The 14,728-nt window shown below is 45.7% G+C and overlaps 1 long non-coding RNA gene across 1 annotated transcript; it reads right to left on the reverse strand.

The window, feature by feature from the left end:
- Positions 1 to 11,467: 11,467 nt before the first annotated feature.
- Positions 11,468 to 14,259, reverse strand: LOC116969999. Its single transcript, XR_004410986.1, has 3 exons — positions 14,250 to 14,259; positions 11,992 to 12,044; positions 11,468 to 11,553 (listed from the first exon to the last, which is right to left on the reverse strand). It is a non-coding gene; the product is annotated as an uncharacterized LOC116969999 (long non-coding RNA).
- Positions 14,260 to 14,728: the final 469 nt, after the last annotated feature.

The following is a 14,728-nucleotide window of genomic DNA, read 5'->3' on the forward strand; positions in this document are numbered from 1 at the left end:
TTTGGAAATGAAGCGGTTAATCCGAGTGATGGCGAGACGGTATCCTCTAATCATAATGTGTCCGAAAGAACTGTGATGTTGGTTTTTGCGCCGATGATAGACACAGTAATAATGGAGACAGACATAACATAATGGACGGGCAGCATCTGGATAAAAGGAATGGGTGAAGTTTCGGGACGAGACTCTGAAGAGATATAGACGGTGATGTGGAGTGAAAAGCTTTTCCATAGAAACATAGGCAATGGATGCAGGAGTCGGCCATTCAGCGCTTCGAGCCAGCACTCCCATTCAATATGATCATGGCTGATCATCCACAAACCGTATCCCGTTCCTGCCTTCTCCCCATCCCCTGATTCCGCTATCTTTAGGAGCTCTATTAGCTCTCTCTTGAAAGTATCCAGAGAACCGGCCTCCTCCTGAGACAGAGAATTCCACAGACTAGCAACTGCATTGTGTGAAAAAGTGTTTCCGCGTCTCCGTTCTAAATGGCTTGCCCCTTATTCTTAACTATGGCCCCTGGTTCTGAACTCCCCCAACATCGGAAACATGTTTCTGCCTCTAGCAAAGTGTGTCCAGGTTCAACTCCTGAAGGACCGTGTTGGGGCACACTGGAGAAGCCGCTGGATGACCCCAGGATCATCCGGGAAAATCCTGGACAGGACCTACAGTAAGATCGTTACACCGAAGATACCTGAAGAGACAGGGGACAGGTCTGCGAGTCAAAAGGCGACGCTGAGGCATAACCGAAGAGACAGATGTCTGGCAGAGCCGTGGTAGTCGGGACAGACAGGGGTTTCTGCGGCAACAGGTGGGAGTCAAGGATGGTGTGTTGCCTCCTGGTGCCAGGATCCCAATCCGTGATATCCGTGATGCAAGATGGCAGCACATGTCTCCTCCTGTCTCTAACTGTGTCTGTTTGTTTTACTAATATGACTGAGTGACTGAGTGATTTTCTGTAAGTCATCAGCGAGCATTATCATTCGAATTATCATTCCGTCGGGAAACACGGAACGGATTTCTTATAGGACTCTCCCTGATCTAATGTGTGGCGTCGTTGGTTGAGGCGAAATAGTCTGGTGCTTTTTCCTCGATTTTTGGGATTCAACGTACAATGTCGCTGCTCGTGGCTGCTCTTTTCTATTAATTTGGAGCGGCACCGGGGGAAGCCCCCACGGGACCGAAAACTCCTGTCCAGTCAACTCACACCGGTTTTACCATGCCGGGGGACGTGCGCTTCTGGCAGTCCGCTGGGCATTAGTGTCACCTATGACTCTTCTGCCCCCCGCATCTATGGACTTGGCCCGTCTGGTCAGCTTGATGGCCTTACAAGACAACTTTTGTATACTTTTAATTTTTTTAAAGATTAAAAAGATATTCAAGCAAATCTATAAGGTCTGATTATAGGTGTATAATTGTTCTGTTGCTGCTGATTCAGGGAATGTTCAACCTAACCCAGGCCCAGGCTCTGCTGAGTCTGCTGTTAATTTTAACACCCGCTGAATTTGAATCAAGGTCTGGACTTGGTTTCATCCATTTGAATGTGCGCAGTATGATTGCTAAAATGGATATGATTCGTATCTGAGCTCATTCAACTGATGCTGATGTTATTGTCATATCTGAAACTTGGCTAATCAAAGCAGTTTTAAACAAGGATATCAACATTGACGGCTACAATGTGTATAGGACTGACCGACCCAAGAAGGGCGGAGGGGTCGCAGTCTATGTCAAATCTAAGTTCATGTGAAGATCCGTCTCTCTACATCAGTGAGTAAGCAATTTGAACTTCTGGCTCTTTGACATGGAAATCTCAAAACTCTCCACTCACTGTCGTCGGTTGCTATAAGCCACCTTCAGCAATCAGCTGCAGTTTTACCATCTTTAATGGAGCTTTTATCCGGGTTTGAACTTTAATGGAAATTGTCCCTTATTGGTGACCTAAACTGGAACTGGCTGCTACCAGCATCAGAGATTTTAAAGCATTTTGTGATTCTTTCAGATTGTTGACAGTCCTACTAGACCTAATCTGAAATGTCCGGAAACATCTTCTTTAATTGATCTTATCTTAACTAATGTTCCTCATAAATATTCTGCTGCTTCTGTTTTGCCAATGACATTAGTGACCACTGTGTCATTGCAACAGTAAGAAATACAAAAGTTCCCAAACCAAACCGCGTGTCATCATAAAGCGGGACATGAAACATTTTGTGGAGCAAGCATTTTTCATGACCTGTTTCTCTTGGCTGGGAGAAAATTAATGTAATTCCTGATGTTGAAAAGGTCTGGAAATTCTTTTATGATGGTTTATTGAAATTGTTAACAAGCACGCTCCTTTTAGGAAGTATAGAATAAAGGGCAGGGATAATGCATGGTTCACGTCAGAGTTATCCATTTACTGCATGAGCGCAATGTGGCATGGTCTAAAGCCAGGAGTACTGGTCTTGGATCAGACTGGTTGCTCTTTAGGCAGCTGCGAAATGCAAGCACAGTTGCAATTAGAAAAGCCAAAGCTGATTTTCCATACTGAAACTTCAAATAACCTAAACAATCCGTTGAAATTCTGGAAAACCATTAAATCAATAACTGGAATAAAACTGTTATTGAGCTACCTCCATGCATTGTCAAGACTCTACCCAAATTTATGAAAAGGCTGACATGCTTGTTGTTTTAATGAACATTTCATTGCCTCTGGTTCACTTTTCAGCTCTCAAAAACATCTCAAGGCTCCTCTGCTTGCTCTGATAGTAGTTGTTTTTTTGAGGGACAAACATTTACTTTTGACGCTGTTACATTAGGATTAGGATTAGGATTCAATTTATTGTCATTTGGACCCCTTGAGGTCCATACGAAATGTCGTTTCTGCCGCCCACACATTACAAAACGAAAAGACCCGAGACACCACACAAGTTTACACAAACATCATACATCGTTGTGATGGCAGGCAAAAAAAACTTATCTCTCCCTGCACTCCCCCCCCCCCCCCCCCCCCCCCCCCCCACCCCCCCTGTGAGTCAAGTCAAAGCCCCCGGCTGGCGATGGCGATTGTCCCGCGGCCTTTAAAGCCACGCCGGGTGATGCAAGGTCGCGCACCGGGTCTTGGTGTTAGAGCCCCCGGCGCGCGCTCGCAGTGTCCCGCGGCCATTGCAAGCCGCGCGGGGCGATGCTGTAAGGCCCCGCTCCAGGTGCTCTTCAACCCCGCAACTCGGGCGGGAGAAGTCGCCGTTGCGGAAGCCCCGAAAATCGGTCTCCCAGCAGGGACCCGCGGGCTCCCGGTGCCGCCGTCCGCCAGACCCGCAGTTGCAGCCTCCGAAACTCCGGGGGTCGGGTGGCAGCAGCGTCCACCACCGCTCCACCCGCACCGGACTCGGCCAGCCCCGTGACGGTGAGTAGTCGGCAGCTCCGCAGCTGGAACCCCAGGTCGTTCCTGTTGGAGGCCGCTCCATGTTGCAGCCCCAACGACAACGGAGACCAGACAAAGAAAAGGTCGGGTCTCCCGTGCAGGGGAAATATTTAAAGTTACCCCCTCCCCCCCACACACCACCCATCCCCACACACACAAACCCCAACAAAAAAAAATAACAAAAACTACATAAAAACGAGACCAAAAAATAATAAAACACAGACGGACTGCAGAGGCCGCTGCTGACGAGAGTCGCGCCGCCCACTTTCAGAGGTGCATAAGGCCCTGAGATGTTTAGACAAAAAAAATCGTCGGGTCCAGACAACCTTGAGCCTTACTTCCTAAAGTTAGCGGCTGATTTTATTGCATTGCCTCTGACTTATCTTTTTAATCTATCGCTGGAGACAAACGAAATTCCCCTTAATTGGAAATCTGCCTTTGTTCTCCCACTGTTAAAAGGGGGGACCCCACTGTGCTAAACAACTATAGGCCCATCTCCAAACTGTCTGTTTTAATTAAGGTGCTGGAATCCATTGTAAACCAACAACTGAAGGACTTTTTTTATCAACTAACAGTATTTTATCTGAATTTCAATCTGGTTTTAGGAAAAAATATAGTACGTCAACAGCTGCTTTAAAAGTAGTAAATGATTTTATTGAACTTTTAGACAATAAGCAACACTGTGCAGCCCTTTTCGTTGACCTATCAAAGGCTTTCGATACTGTGGATCATGCCTTATTGTTACAAAGACTATGCAGCATCGGTTTGTCTGATCAAGCTGTCTGTTGGTTAAAAAACTATCCATCAGGCAGACCCGTGTGTGCGAGTAGAAGGTATTACTTCTAGCTCTCTTAATGTATCCAAGGGTGTGCCACAGGGATCGGTTCTAGGACCTTTATTATTTACTATTTATATTAATAGTCTAGATCATAAAGCTCCGAACGCAAATTTAAACTTTTATGCTGACGACACAGTGATATATTGCTCTGCGTCTACCCCAAATCAGGCTCTCTGTCAGCTCCAAACTGCTTTTAACACTGTGCAACGTAACCGGTGTGATTTAAAACTTGTAAAAAAAAACAGACACAGCATCAAACTTGTTTTAAATGCTGACAAGACAAAGCTCATGCTGTTTACTAAAGCTAAATCAAAGCCCTCAGACCTCCCTCCTATCACCACCTTGCAGGGCTCTGTGATTGAATCTGTGTCTCAATATAAATATGTGGGAATTATAATTGACGATTCTCTCTCTTTTAAACCTCATATCCAGCAACTTGTGAAAAAACTAAAGATAAAATTAGGTTTTTACTTTAGAAACAAATCTTGTTTTTCTTTTGAAGCCAAAAAAAGACTTGTTGCTGCAACGTTTATGTCTGTGCTGGACTATGATGATGTTTTATATATGAATGCATCTTCAAAATGCCTACAGTCTTTGGACACGGTCTACCACGGAGCACTGAGATTTGTTACTAATTTTAAAACCCTCACGCACCACTGCTCTTTGTAGGCTCAAGTTGGATGGTTTGCCCTGTCCACCCGCAGACTCCATCATTGGCATATCCTTATTTATAAGACTATCCTCGGTGTTCTTCCTTCATACCTGCAGAAGTATGTAATTCGAAAAAGCACAGAAACTTATCAGCTCCACTCTGAGGACTTGTTCTTACTAACTGTACCTAAAGTCCGTACTGAACTGGGGGAAAGGGCATTTAGTTATGCTGCTCCTTTCGCTTGGAACCAGCTGCAGAATGAACTGAAACTTAAGGAGCTGGTTTCTCTAAACAGATTTAAATCCCTTCTTAATGATGTTGAAGCGGGCTCTTCTGTCTGTACATGCTTTGTTTGATGATGTTCTGACTGTGACTCTATTTATATGTTCTCTGTTGTTTTTAAATTATTGTCTGTAACTGTGGAACTGTGCTGCTGCCTGTCTTGGCCAGGACTCTCTTGTAAAAGAGATTTTTAATCTCAATGAGACTTCTCCTAGTTAAATAAAGGTTAAATAAAACAAATAGGATCCAGGACGTCACGGACCGATTGCAGAGCATCCTCAAGGGTGAAGGTGAGCAGCCGGAAGTGGTAATGCATGTCGGCACAAATTACGTCGGGAAGAAGAGGAAAGACATTCTACAGCGTGACTTCAGAGAACTCAGAAGGCGGCTGAAAAGCAGGACCTCCAGGGGGGTTATCTCCGATTTGCTTCCAGTTCCTTGTGCTGGTGAGGGAAGATAGAGGATCTCAATGTGTGGCTGAAGAACTGGTGCAGGGAGCAGGGATTAAGATTATTAGACCACTGGGATCTGCTTTGGGGGAAGGGCGAATTGGACAAAAAGGATGGCTTGCACCTTAACAGGCAAAGGAACAACAATGGCAGGTATTTCTGGGAATAATACAGGAGGTGCAGGATTGGTTCATCAAAAAGAGGAAGAAAGATTCCAAGGGGAGTAAGGGGTGACCGTGGCTGACAAGGGCAGTCAGGGACAGCATCAAAATAAAAGTACAACATAGCAAAGATGAGCAGAAAGCCAGAGGATTGGGTAACTTTTAAAGAGCAACAGAAGATAACTAAAATGGCAATACGGGGAGTAAATATGAGGTACAAAGGCAAGCTGGCCACAAATATAAAGGAGGATAGTAAAAGTTTATTTTATTATGTGAAGAGGAAAAAATTAGTTGCCCAAATTTGGACCCTTGAAGACTGAAAAAAGTGAATTTATTATGGGGACCAAGGAAATGGCAGGCGAGTTGAACAAGTTTCACAATCTCCCAGATGTACTAATGGCCAGAGGATCTAGGGTGATGGAGGAACTAAATGAAATTCACATTAGGCAAGAAATGGTATTGGGTAGACTGATGGGACTGAAGGTTGATAAATCCCCAGGGTCTGATGGCCAACATCCCTTGGTACTTAAGAAAGGAGAAGTCAAGGAGGAGAGAGAGAGGTGGAGAGAGGGAGGGTGGACAGAGAGTTTAATGATTACTCCCCTTAGACGGGGGTTTGATTATGTACAGCAAGGGGGAAGAGTGGGGGAGAGATGGAGATGGAAAGAGGGGAGAGGAGGAGTTTATTAATTACTAGGCTAAGTGGGACCCATTGGGTCCCAGCATCACATGGAAGGGCTGGTTACCCAACGCAATATTCCACCTCTCCACCAATTCCAATATTGGTGGCCAGTGGGGGGGGGGGGGGGGCGTTCTGGAGCGCTGGTATGGGTGTTGTGGGCTATTGGGACTAGTTTCCAGAGGGCTAGTATGGACATTGTGGGCCAAATGGATTCTTGGCTGGCAGCTCAGTCACTCAAGCCTGTTGTGCTGGCAGCTCACTCACTCACGGCCAGTGGGCTGGCAGTTTACTCATGGCTATTCCTTGAAATTCCCCTTCAAGCAGGGTGCAAGGCCACCAAATCCAAGTGCAGTTTCATACCATTTCAAGCAGGATGCAAGGCCACTAAAGAGAGCGAGTCGTGACCTCTCCCTCCTATATCTTGCAGAGACTGAGCCACACCCACACATCTGGGTTTTATAGTCCCTCCACCCCCCCACCGGAAGGGGCGTGGCCTTCGTGGTGCGATTGACAGGAGAAAGAATCTCAATATTTTTTAAACACTAATAACCATTTTATTTTTCATGAATGGGAAAAATCCTCGGCACCTGATGAGCGGAGGGGCACTCTGAGTAAGATGGCCAAAATTCACAGCCGTACGTGGTAGCGTTTTCTCTAAAATCAATATAAAGTGCAAACAGGAAATGGTCAAGATTAGAATTTTAATTATATAGAAGGCAAGACAACTTTAATTAGGCAATGCAGCTTTAGCATATCCAAACCAAAGGCAACACAGCTTTAGCAACTCCAAACTATATTTTGAAACCACATTAAGGGCACTGACAGGTCAGTAAAACCACTCACAGTTTAGTAGTCAAGTGTTCAGTGTTATTCACAGATCAGACTGGGAGACATGACCCTCGCTTCCTCCCATCTTGCGGGGGCACTGAGAGATATTTATAATTTTATGTACCCCAGTTTTATCCCCAGATGTGTAGTTTATGTGGAGATTTACCTCAGTAAATAAGGAGATATTTATAATATTATTTACCCCTGGAGAAACTCAGCGGGTGAGGCAGCATCTGTGGAACGAATGATACATTAAACTACTGTTGCTGGTGTCTCTGCCAAGACACCGCAGCAATTCTCTCTCACTCACTCCAACAAGAAGAGTTTCGCAACTTAAAAACAGCACTGGCTACTGCACCAGCTACTGCACGCCTTAGTCCTCCCAGCCCAACTGGCCATTATTAAGTGCAATGCCCACACAAGTGGCCACACCAAAGTCTCCCGGGGGAATGCCCTCACTGACATTACTGCCCACACAGCAGATTACGAATTCTGCACATTGGTCCCTAGAGAACCAAAGATTCTAGTAGGCAGAATGGCTCTGTCAGACAAGGGAATGTAAAGTTTATTAATGCAACGTTTTGCCATGTAAAAAGATCATTTGAAACAAGGGGACTGCGCCATTGACCCTTTGATGGGCCTCTGGCCCGTTCTTTTACACTATATACACTTCCTTACACATGCTGATAAGGAGGGAAAGGAGGAGGGGAGGAGAGGGACTGTATTTTACTCTTAAGTGAGAATTTTATTGCTTTAAAGTGTGTGAACATAGAATCTTCCCACAAATCTCTCCTATTTGTGATAAATGTCTACATCTAGAGGCTAATTTAACACATACGTTTGCAAACTGTATAAAACTTCAACATTTCTGGACTGATATTTTTGAAATAACTTCAGAAGTTATTAATACAAAACTGGACCAAGACACAAAATTAATAATACTTGGAATATCAGAACAAAGTTTAACACTCACAACAAACCAAAGAAATTTCCTCATCTACAGTATAATAACCGGGAAAAAATTAATATTAAAATTTTGGAAAGGCCCTACAACCCCCACAATTAAAATGTGGATTACGGAAATGTCGGAGACCCTATACTTAGAAAGAATTAGACTTGTCTTAATGGACAAACAAGATCTTTTCCATAAAATTTGGGCTCCATTCATTAACTATCTGAAGGGATAGATTGGCACAGCACGAGGACCCAACTGAAACTTGAACTCAGGACCAGATGAAAAGCTATACTTTATAACCTACGAACCTATCTCCATTGACGTATTACAGGTAACCCATTCCACCTCCCTTGTTTTTTTGTTGTTTTTTTTAAATTTATTTTTTATTTGTAACTTTCTACCCTCTCTTTCTCCCTCTTTCTATAAAAAATAAAAACACTAGAAGCAGAAGTAATTGATAATGGAAAATTTTAATAATGTATGACTGATGTATATGAAAAGTTGTTTTACTATAATATGTAACTACATTTTATAATATGTCTACTTCTAATAAATAAAAAAATAAAAAAAAAATAAAGTGTGTGAACATCTGAGATTCAGCATATTGCGCGAGGTGTGGAAATTTGTGAGTGAATGTCACAGAGAAGGGGGTGAATAGTGAGTGAGTTTAAAGACTGTTACTTGTTTGTGGAACCGGGTGATTGTTGAATGGGTGAATGTTGATTTAATCCTATAATTCAGACCAAATTGGATGTCATTGAATGAGCTTGCTCATTTACGTGATAAATCTTTGTAGAGTCTCATGTGGTTTAACATAGAAACAAAGAAAATAGGTGCAGGAGTAGGCCATTCGGCCCTTCGAGCCTGCACCACCATTCAATATGATCATGGCTGATCATCCAACTCAGTATCCCGTCCCTGCCTTCTCTCCATACCCCCTGATCCCTTTAGCCACAAGGGCCACATCTAACTCCCTCTTAAATATAGCCAATGAACTGGCCACAACTCCCTTCTGTGGCAGAGAATTCCAGATTCACCACTCTGTTTAAAATGTAGTGTCTCTCCGAAGTTGCAGTTGTGTGGGGGTGGAGCCGCACAGTTATTTTTGTTTCCTTTGCTCTTTGGAAATGCATTGGCGATCTATGTGGAAATTAACTGTTTATTCTCTATCTTCTCAACGTTTATTAAACAGCGGATATGGCTCAGCAAAGAGACTGTTCATTTTATTTGCTGCGTGACCTGGCATTAGGATTTGTGACCTTGGTATTTGAAGTTTGATTTCTTCCTATTTCTTACCTTTTTAATTGAATTGAAGAGAGATCTGAATTGCACACTGGCCATGTGGGATTCAGATTGAGGTGTTGGATGAGAATTGGAAACACCTTTATCTCAGAAAAAAATATGTTAATTTGAAATTGTTTTTTTTCTTCATAATGATCTATTTTTAAAGGGTCTACCTTGTAAGTAGTTAAAGAGTTTAAGTAAAGCCTTGACTGAGATTGGACAGGACCTTAGTGGTGAATTAATTACATATGCACAGCAATCAATTGAACCTTGTCCGTCTTACAGAAACCAATGAACCACAGAAACCACTATCAACTAAACATAACAGCGAATCCTTACAACCAGGAGATCACAAACTGATAAGAAATTGGGATGGGAAGAAATTGGGAGAACGGTGGAAGGAGCCCTTGCAAGTACTACTGACTACACCTACAGCAGTGAAGGTGGAAAATAATCCTCGTTGGATACACCTAACGTATTGCAAAAGGATTGGTCACTGGAAAAAGGAAGTATGAACTTGGACGTTCACCTGCAAGACTGGAGGTTAAAGGAAGTCATACAAAACATTTTTAAAATGGCCAGTATTTACAGTATCTTGTTTAAACCTGCAATGAACCTACGCAAACACATTGCACGGAATAATATACGTGCCTCCCTGATCCCGGATACCAGGAACGAGTCTCCCCCTGGTTGAATAAACATGAACCGTTAACAGTGACCCCTTATTTGTTCTTTGAGGTCCCGGGATTAGGAATAATGGTCCACCTCTCTAAAAATTAAATGGATCGATTTGAGATGGGGGACACCTCTGAGTCACAATTAACTGGAGCTACTAGACCTCCAGCAACAGGGAAAGAAATAGGAAAATGATAAAATGGTGAAGGATAAACAGACTATTCATGTTTTCAAGTTGCCGATGACACAGATCACAAGGGTCAGAAAGGAATGGGACATTATTTTTGAAAAGCAACAGCTGCCTACGGAGGATCCACCAAGGTTACCAATGGCTCTGGTCCAAGTACCCTCTGAACTATGGGCAAAGCATAAGAACCATGTGGGATGAGTGCATTCAGCCCTTGAACATAAAGTGACTTTAAAAAAGGGTGCTGCCTTGCCATGTTTAAAACAATATTGACTGGCCCCGGAGGCTGAAGAAGGAATAGCTATGGTCATAGTATCTTTATTACAACACGGAGTATTAGTGAAAAGCAAAGTCCTGTAATACTCCTATTCTGCCAATCCAGAAAGTGGGAAGACGTAATGAATGGTGTTTTAACTAAGACTTGAGAGCTATTAAAAAATAGTGATCCCTATTGCTCCTTTAGTACCTGACACCAATATTATTCTGTCATTTATTCCGGCGGAAACCAACAACTTTACAGTAACTGACCTATGTTGAGCCTTTTTCTCCATACCCCTGCATAAATACAGCCAGTTCCTGTTTGCTTATATCTACAAAGATCAACAAGGAGGCACCTGTGCTATAATAAGACGAGAGTGTTGCGCCTATAATCCCTGATGAATCCGCTAACATCACTGACCTTGCTACCAATATTTCCCAAGAAATTGAAAAGATCCGCACGGTTGGCAGTGACATGCATGGGTACAATGAAGGAAATGGGAGCTGCTGGTCATTCAGTTGGTTTGGTGGACTGGTACTGTGTTACATTATGGCTCTGATTATTAGGGTATAAATATATCTGTTTGAACATTACCTCTGTGTGTGGAGAAAGAGAGACTCTGTAGTCTGTGTTTTACATACTGTGAGAGTTGACTCCCACACCCACCTGGCAAAATAAAGACGTTACTGTATTACTAACATTTATGTTGTCATCTGTTTGAAGCTAATTGAAACTTAACACTAGGACTCAGCACATGGGAGGGGCAAACACAGAAGGGGAGGGACATACCTTAAAACCCCTTACCGGCTAGAAGTCGATCTCTTTCCCTGCTGAAGCTACAGCGATAGCGAAACTGGAAAATCGTTGTCCAGTCGGGAAGAGTTCGGCAAGGGGTCTCCGCAAGCTGGAAAAAAACAAAGACTTGGTGAGCACCTTGATGTTAACCCTATATTGCATTATAGTTTACTACTAACTAAGCCAGAAATGAATAATAACATGTAGAGGGGAGTGTGGGTAGAGCGGGTGTTTAGCAACAATAATAATGTGAATGGCGTTCAACACAGGAATCAACCGAGGCCAAGAGATTCCTTTGCCGTCGCTGTTAGTTATTTATAAAATGGCCCAGACTCTGCACCATCTGAGGGTTCTGCAAGAGCGGAGCCTACCCCCTTCGGGTATCATGAAGCAGGCAAAGATATTACCACACTTTGTAAAACCGGCAAATCCCACCCAGGAAACATTACAAAAATTGGCCTCTAGTGCTGAAACCTGGGCAAAGCAAACACGGCAAATTTTGATTGGACATTACCAAAACAGCCTGGAAAATCTGGATGAGTTGTACCTGGAGGGTGAACCAACTGATCGTGTGCAGGAGGCCGTCGCCAAAGCCTTAAACTGGAAGAAGAAACATTTGGGTGATAAATTTAAAATCAGAATGGAGAATCTTAGAGAAGGAGTTTCGAACCTGACCTCAGGGACTGGCTGGAACAGCAAGGCAGCCAGCGGGAGCCCCTGTCCCACAGACGGGCCCCGTCTCAACGTCCAATGTGGCTGTGTACATCCCGCAAATAGAGAGAGAAGCAGACAGAGACAGACAGAGAGAGAGAGAGAGAGACAGAGAGAGACAGACAGACAGACAGACAGAGAGAGAGAGAGAGAGAGAGAGAGAGAGAGAGAGAGAGAGAGAGAGAGAGAGAGAGAGAGAGAGAGAGAGAGAGAGAGAGAGAGAGAGAGAGAGAGAGAGAGAGAGACAGAGACAGAGACAAAGACAGACAGAGAGCACATCTAAAAAATCTATATACAAGACATCTCAATAAATAAAATAAACTTAAATTATTCTCATATCAAAGAAAAACTCCAAACATTCGAAGCAGTAATTAAAGATTATCAAAAACCTGATTTCCCAATTACTTTGGAAGAATTGACCATAAAAATAAAATATCTTCACTCAAAGAAACCCTGTGGTTCAGACAGCATTAAAAATGAAATGTTCAAGTACAGCACTCCAGAGATACAGGACATAGTGCTTAGGCTGCTCAACATCATACTACGTTCAGAGAGAGAGACAGAGACACAAAGAGAGACACAGAGAAAGATGTCTGCATACATTATCCCACAGCCGTTGTTTACTATTTGACAGTAGAGAGATAGAGAGGGACAGAGAGTGAGAGAGAGACTGAGATGGAGAGAGACAGAGATGGAGAGAGACAGAGATGGAGAGAGACAGAGTGACAGAGAGAGATAGAGAGAGATATAGAGAAATAGAGAGCGAGATAGAGAGAGATAGATAGAGAGATAGAGATAGATAGCGCGAAAGACAGAGATGGAGAGACAGAGAGTGACAGAGAGAGATAGAGAGAGAGATACAGAGAAATAGAGTGAGATAGAGAGAGAGAGATAGAGAGAGAGAGAGAGAGAGAGAGAGATAGATAGATAGAGAAATAGAGAGGGATAGAGAGAGAGAGATAGAGAGATAGATATAAAGATAGAGATAGATAGATAGAGAAAGAGAGCGAGATAGAGAGATAGACAGAGATGGAGAGAGACAGTGACAGAGAGAGATAGAGAGAGAGAGATAGAGAAATGGAGACAGAGAGAGTGAGAGAGAGAGAAATAGAGAGACAGGGATAGATAGATAGAGACAGATAGAGAGAGAGAGAGAGATAGAGATAGACAGAGAGAGAGATAGAGAGACAGAAACAGACACAGACAGGGATGGAGAGAGACTGTGTCCCGACTCCCCGCTCCCCACAGCGGCGACAATGTCTCCTCCACCGGCCCGGCCGCCCGGCGCCGCCCATCATCCCCACCCGGGATTGGTGGTCGTGTTGCGGCGGCGGCGGCGGGTCCCGGCTCAGGCCCGACCCCCGGGCCCCGCCAACCCCAGCTCAGCCCCGCCGACCCCAGCTCAGGCCCGACCCCGGGCCCCGCCGACCCCAGCTCAGGCCCCGCCAACCCCAGCTCAGGCCCGACCCCGGGCCCCGCCAACCCCAGCTCAGGCCCGACCCCGGGCCCCGCCAACCCCAGCTCAGGCCCCGCCAACCCCGGCTCAGGCCCGACCCCGGGCCCCGCCAACCCCAGCTCAGGCCCCGCCAACCCCGGCTCAGGCCCGACCCCGGGCCCCGCCAACCCCAGCTCAGGCCCCGCCAACCCCGGCTCAGGCCCGACCCCGGGCCCCGCCAACCCCAGCTCAGGCCCGACCCCCGGCCCCGTCAACCCCATCTCAGGCCCGACCCCCGGCCCCGTCAACCCCATCTCAGGCCCCGGCTCAGGCCCAGCTCAGGCCCGACCCCGGGCCCCGCCAACCCCGGCTCAGGCCCGACCCCCGGCCCCGTCAACCCCAGCTCAGGCCCCGCCAACCCCAGCTCAGGCCCGACCCCGGGCCCGCCAACCCCGGCTCAGGCCCAGCTCAGGCCCCGCCAGCCCCAGCTCAGGCCCCGCCAGCCCCAGCTCAGGCCCCGACCCCGGGCCCCGCCAACCCCGGCTCAGGCCCAGCTCAGGCCCCGTCAACCCCAGCTCAGGCCCAGTGACTGTGTCCCGAGTGCGAGGCCGCGGCCTGGCCCCGCCCCCAGCCGCCCTGATCCACCGGAAACCCGTCACTCACTCACGGCTCATCCCGCCCACGGCCCGGAAATGACCTCACGGCTCCGCTGCCCGTTGCCCCGCAGACAGAGAGAGGGGCGTCAACCCGGAAATTACCTCACGACCAAGATGGCGTCGACCGGAAGGTTGAGCATCTTTGTCTGAAGACGGGTCTCGACCCGAAACGTCGAGCGATCGTCGGAACGAGGGCAGTCGCCGAATTGATTGCAGACGGAGTTTGGCTGTGGATTGAGTGCAGCTGCAGGGAGGGACCGCGCCGGTCCGGAGGTTGGGAGAGAGAGAGAGAGAGAGGATAGCAATGTTACAAAATTTTGAGATTTTAAAAATCAAGTCTGTAATTTATCCCATCAGATAAAGCATAAAAATAAGTTTAATTTGACACCTAATTCACTTTCATATCTCAAGTATTTAAAAAGTTATGGCCATTTTCATACTGGGAAATGAGCATCTTGTTCCCTATTGATTTTCTATGGACA

Source organism: Amblyraja radiata, unplaced genomic scaffold (genome assembly GCF_010909765.2).
Source record: "Amblyraja radiata isolate CabotCenter1 unplaced genomic scaffold, sAmbRad1.1.pri scaffold_471_ctg1, whole genome shotgun sequence".
Lineage (NCBI taxonomy): Eukaryota > Metazoa > Chordata > Chondrichthyes > Rajiformes > Rajidae > Amblyraja > Amblyraja radiata.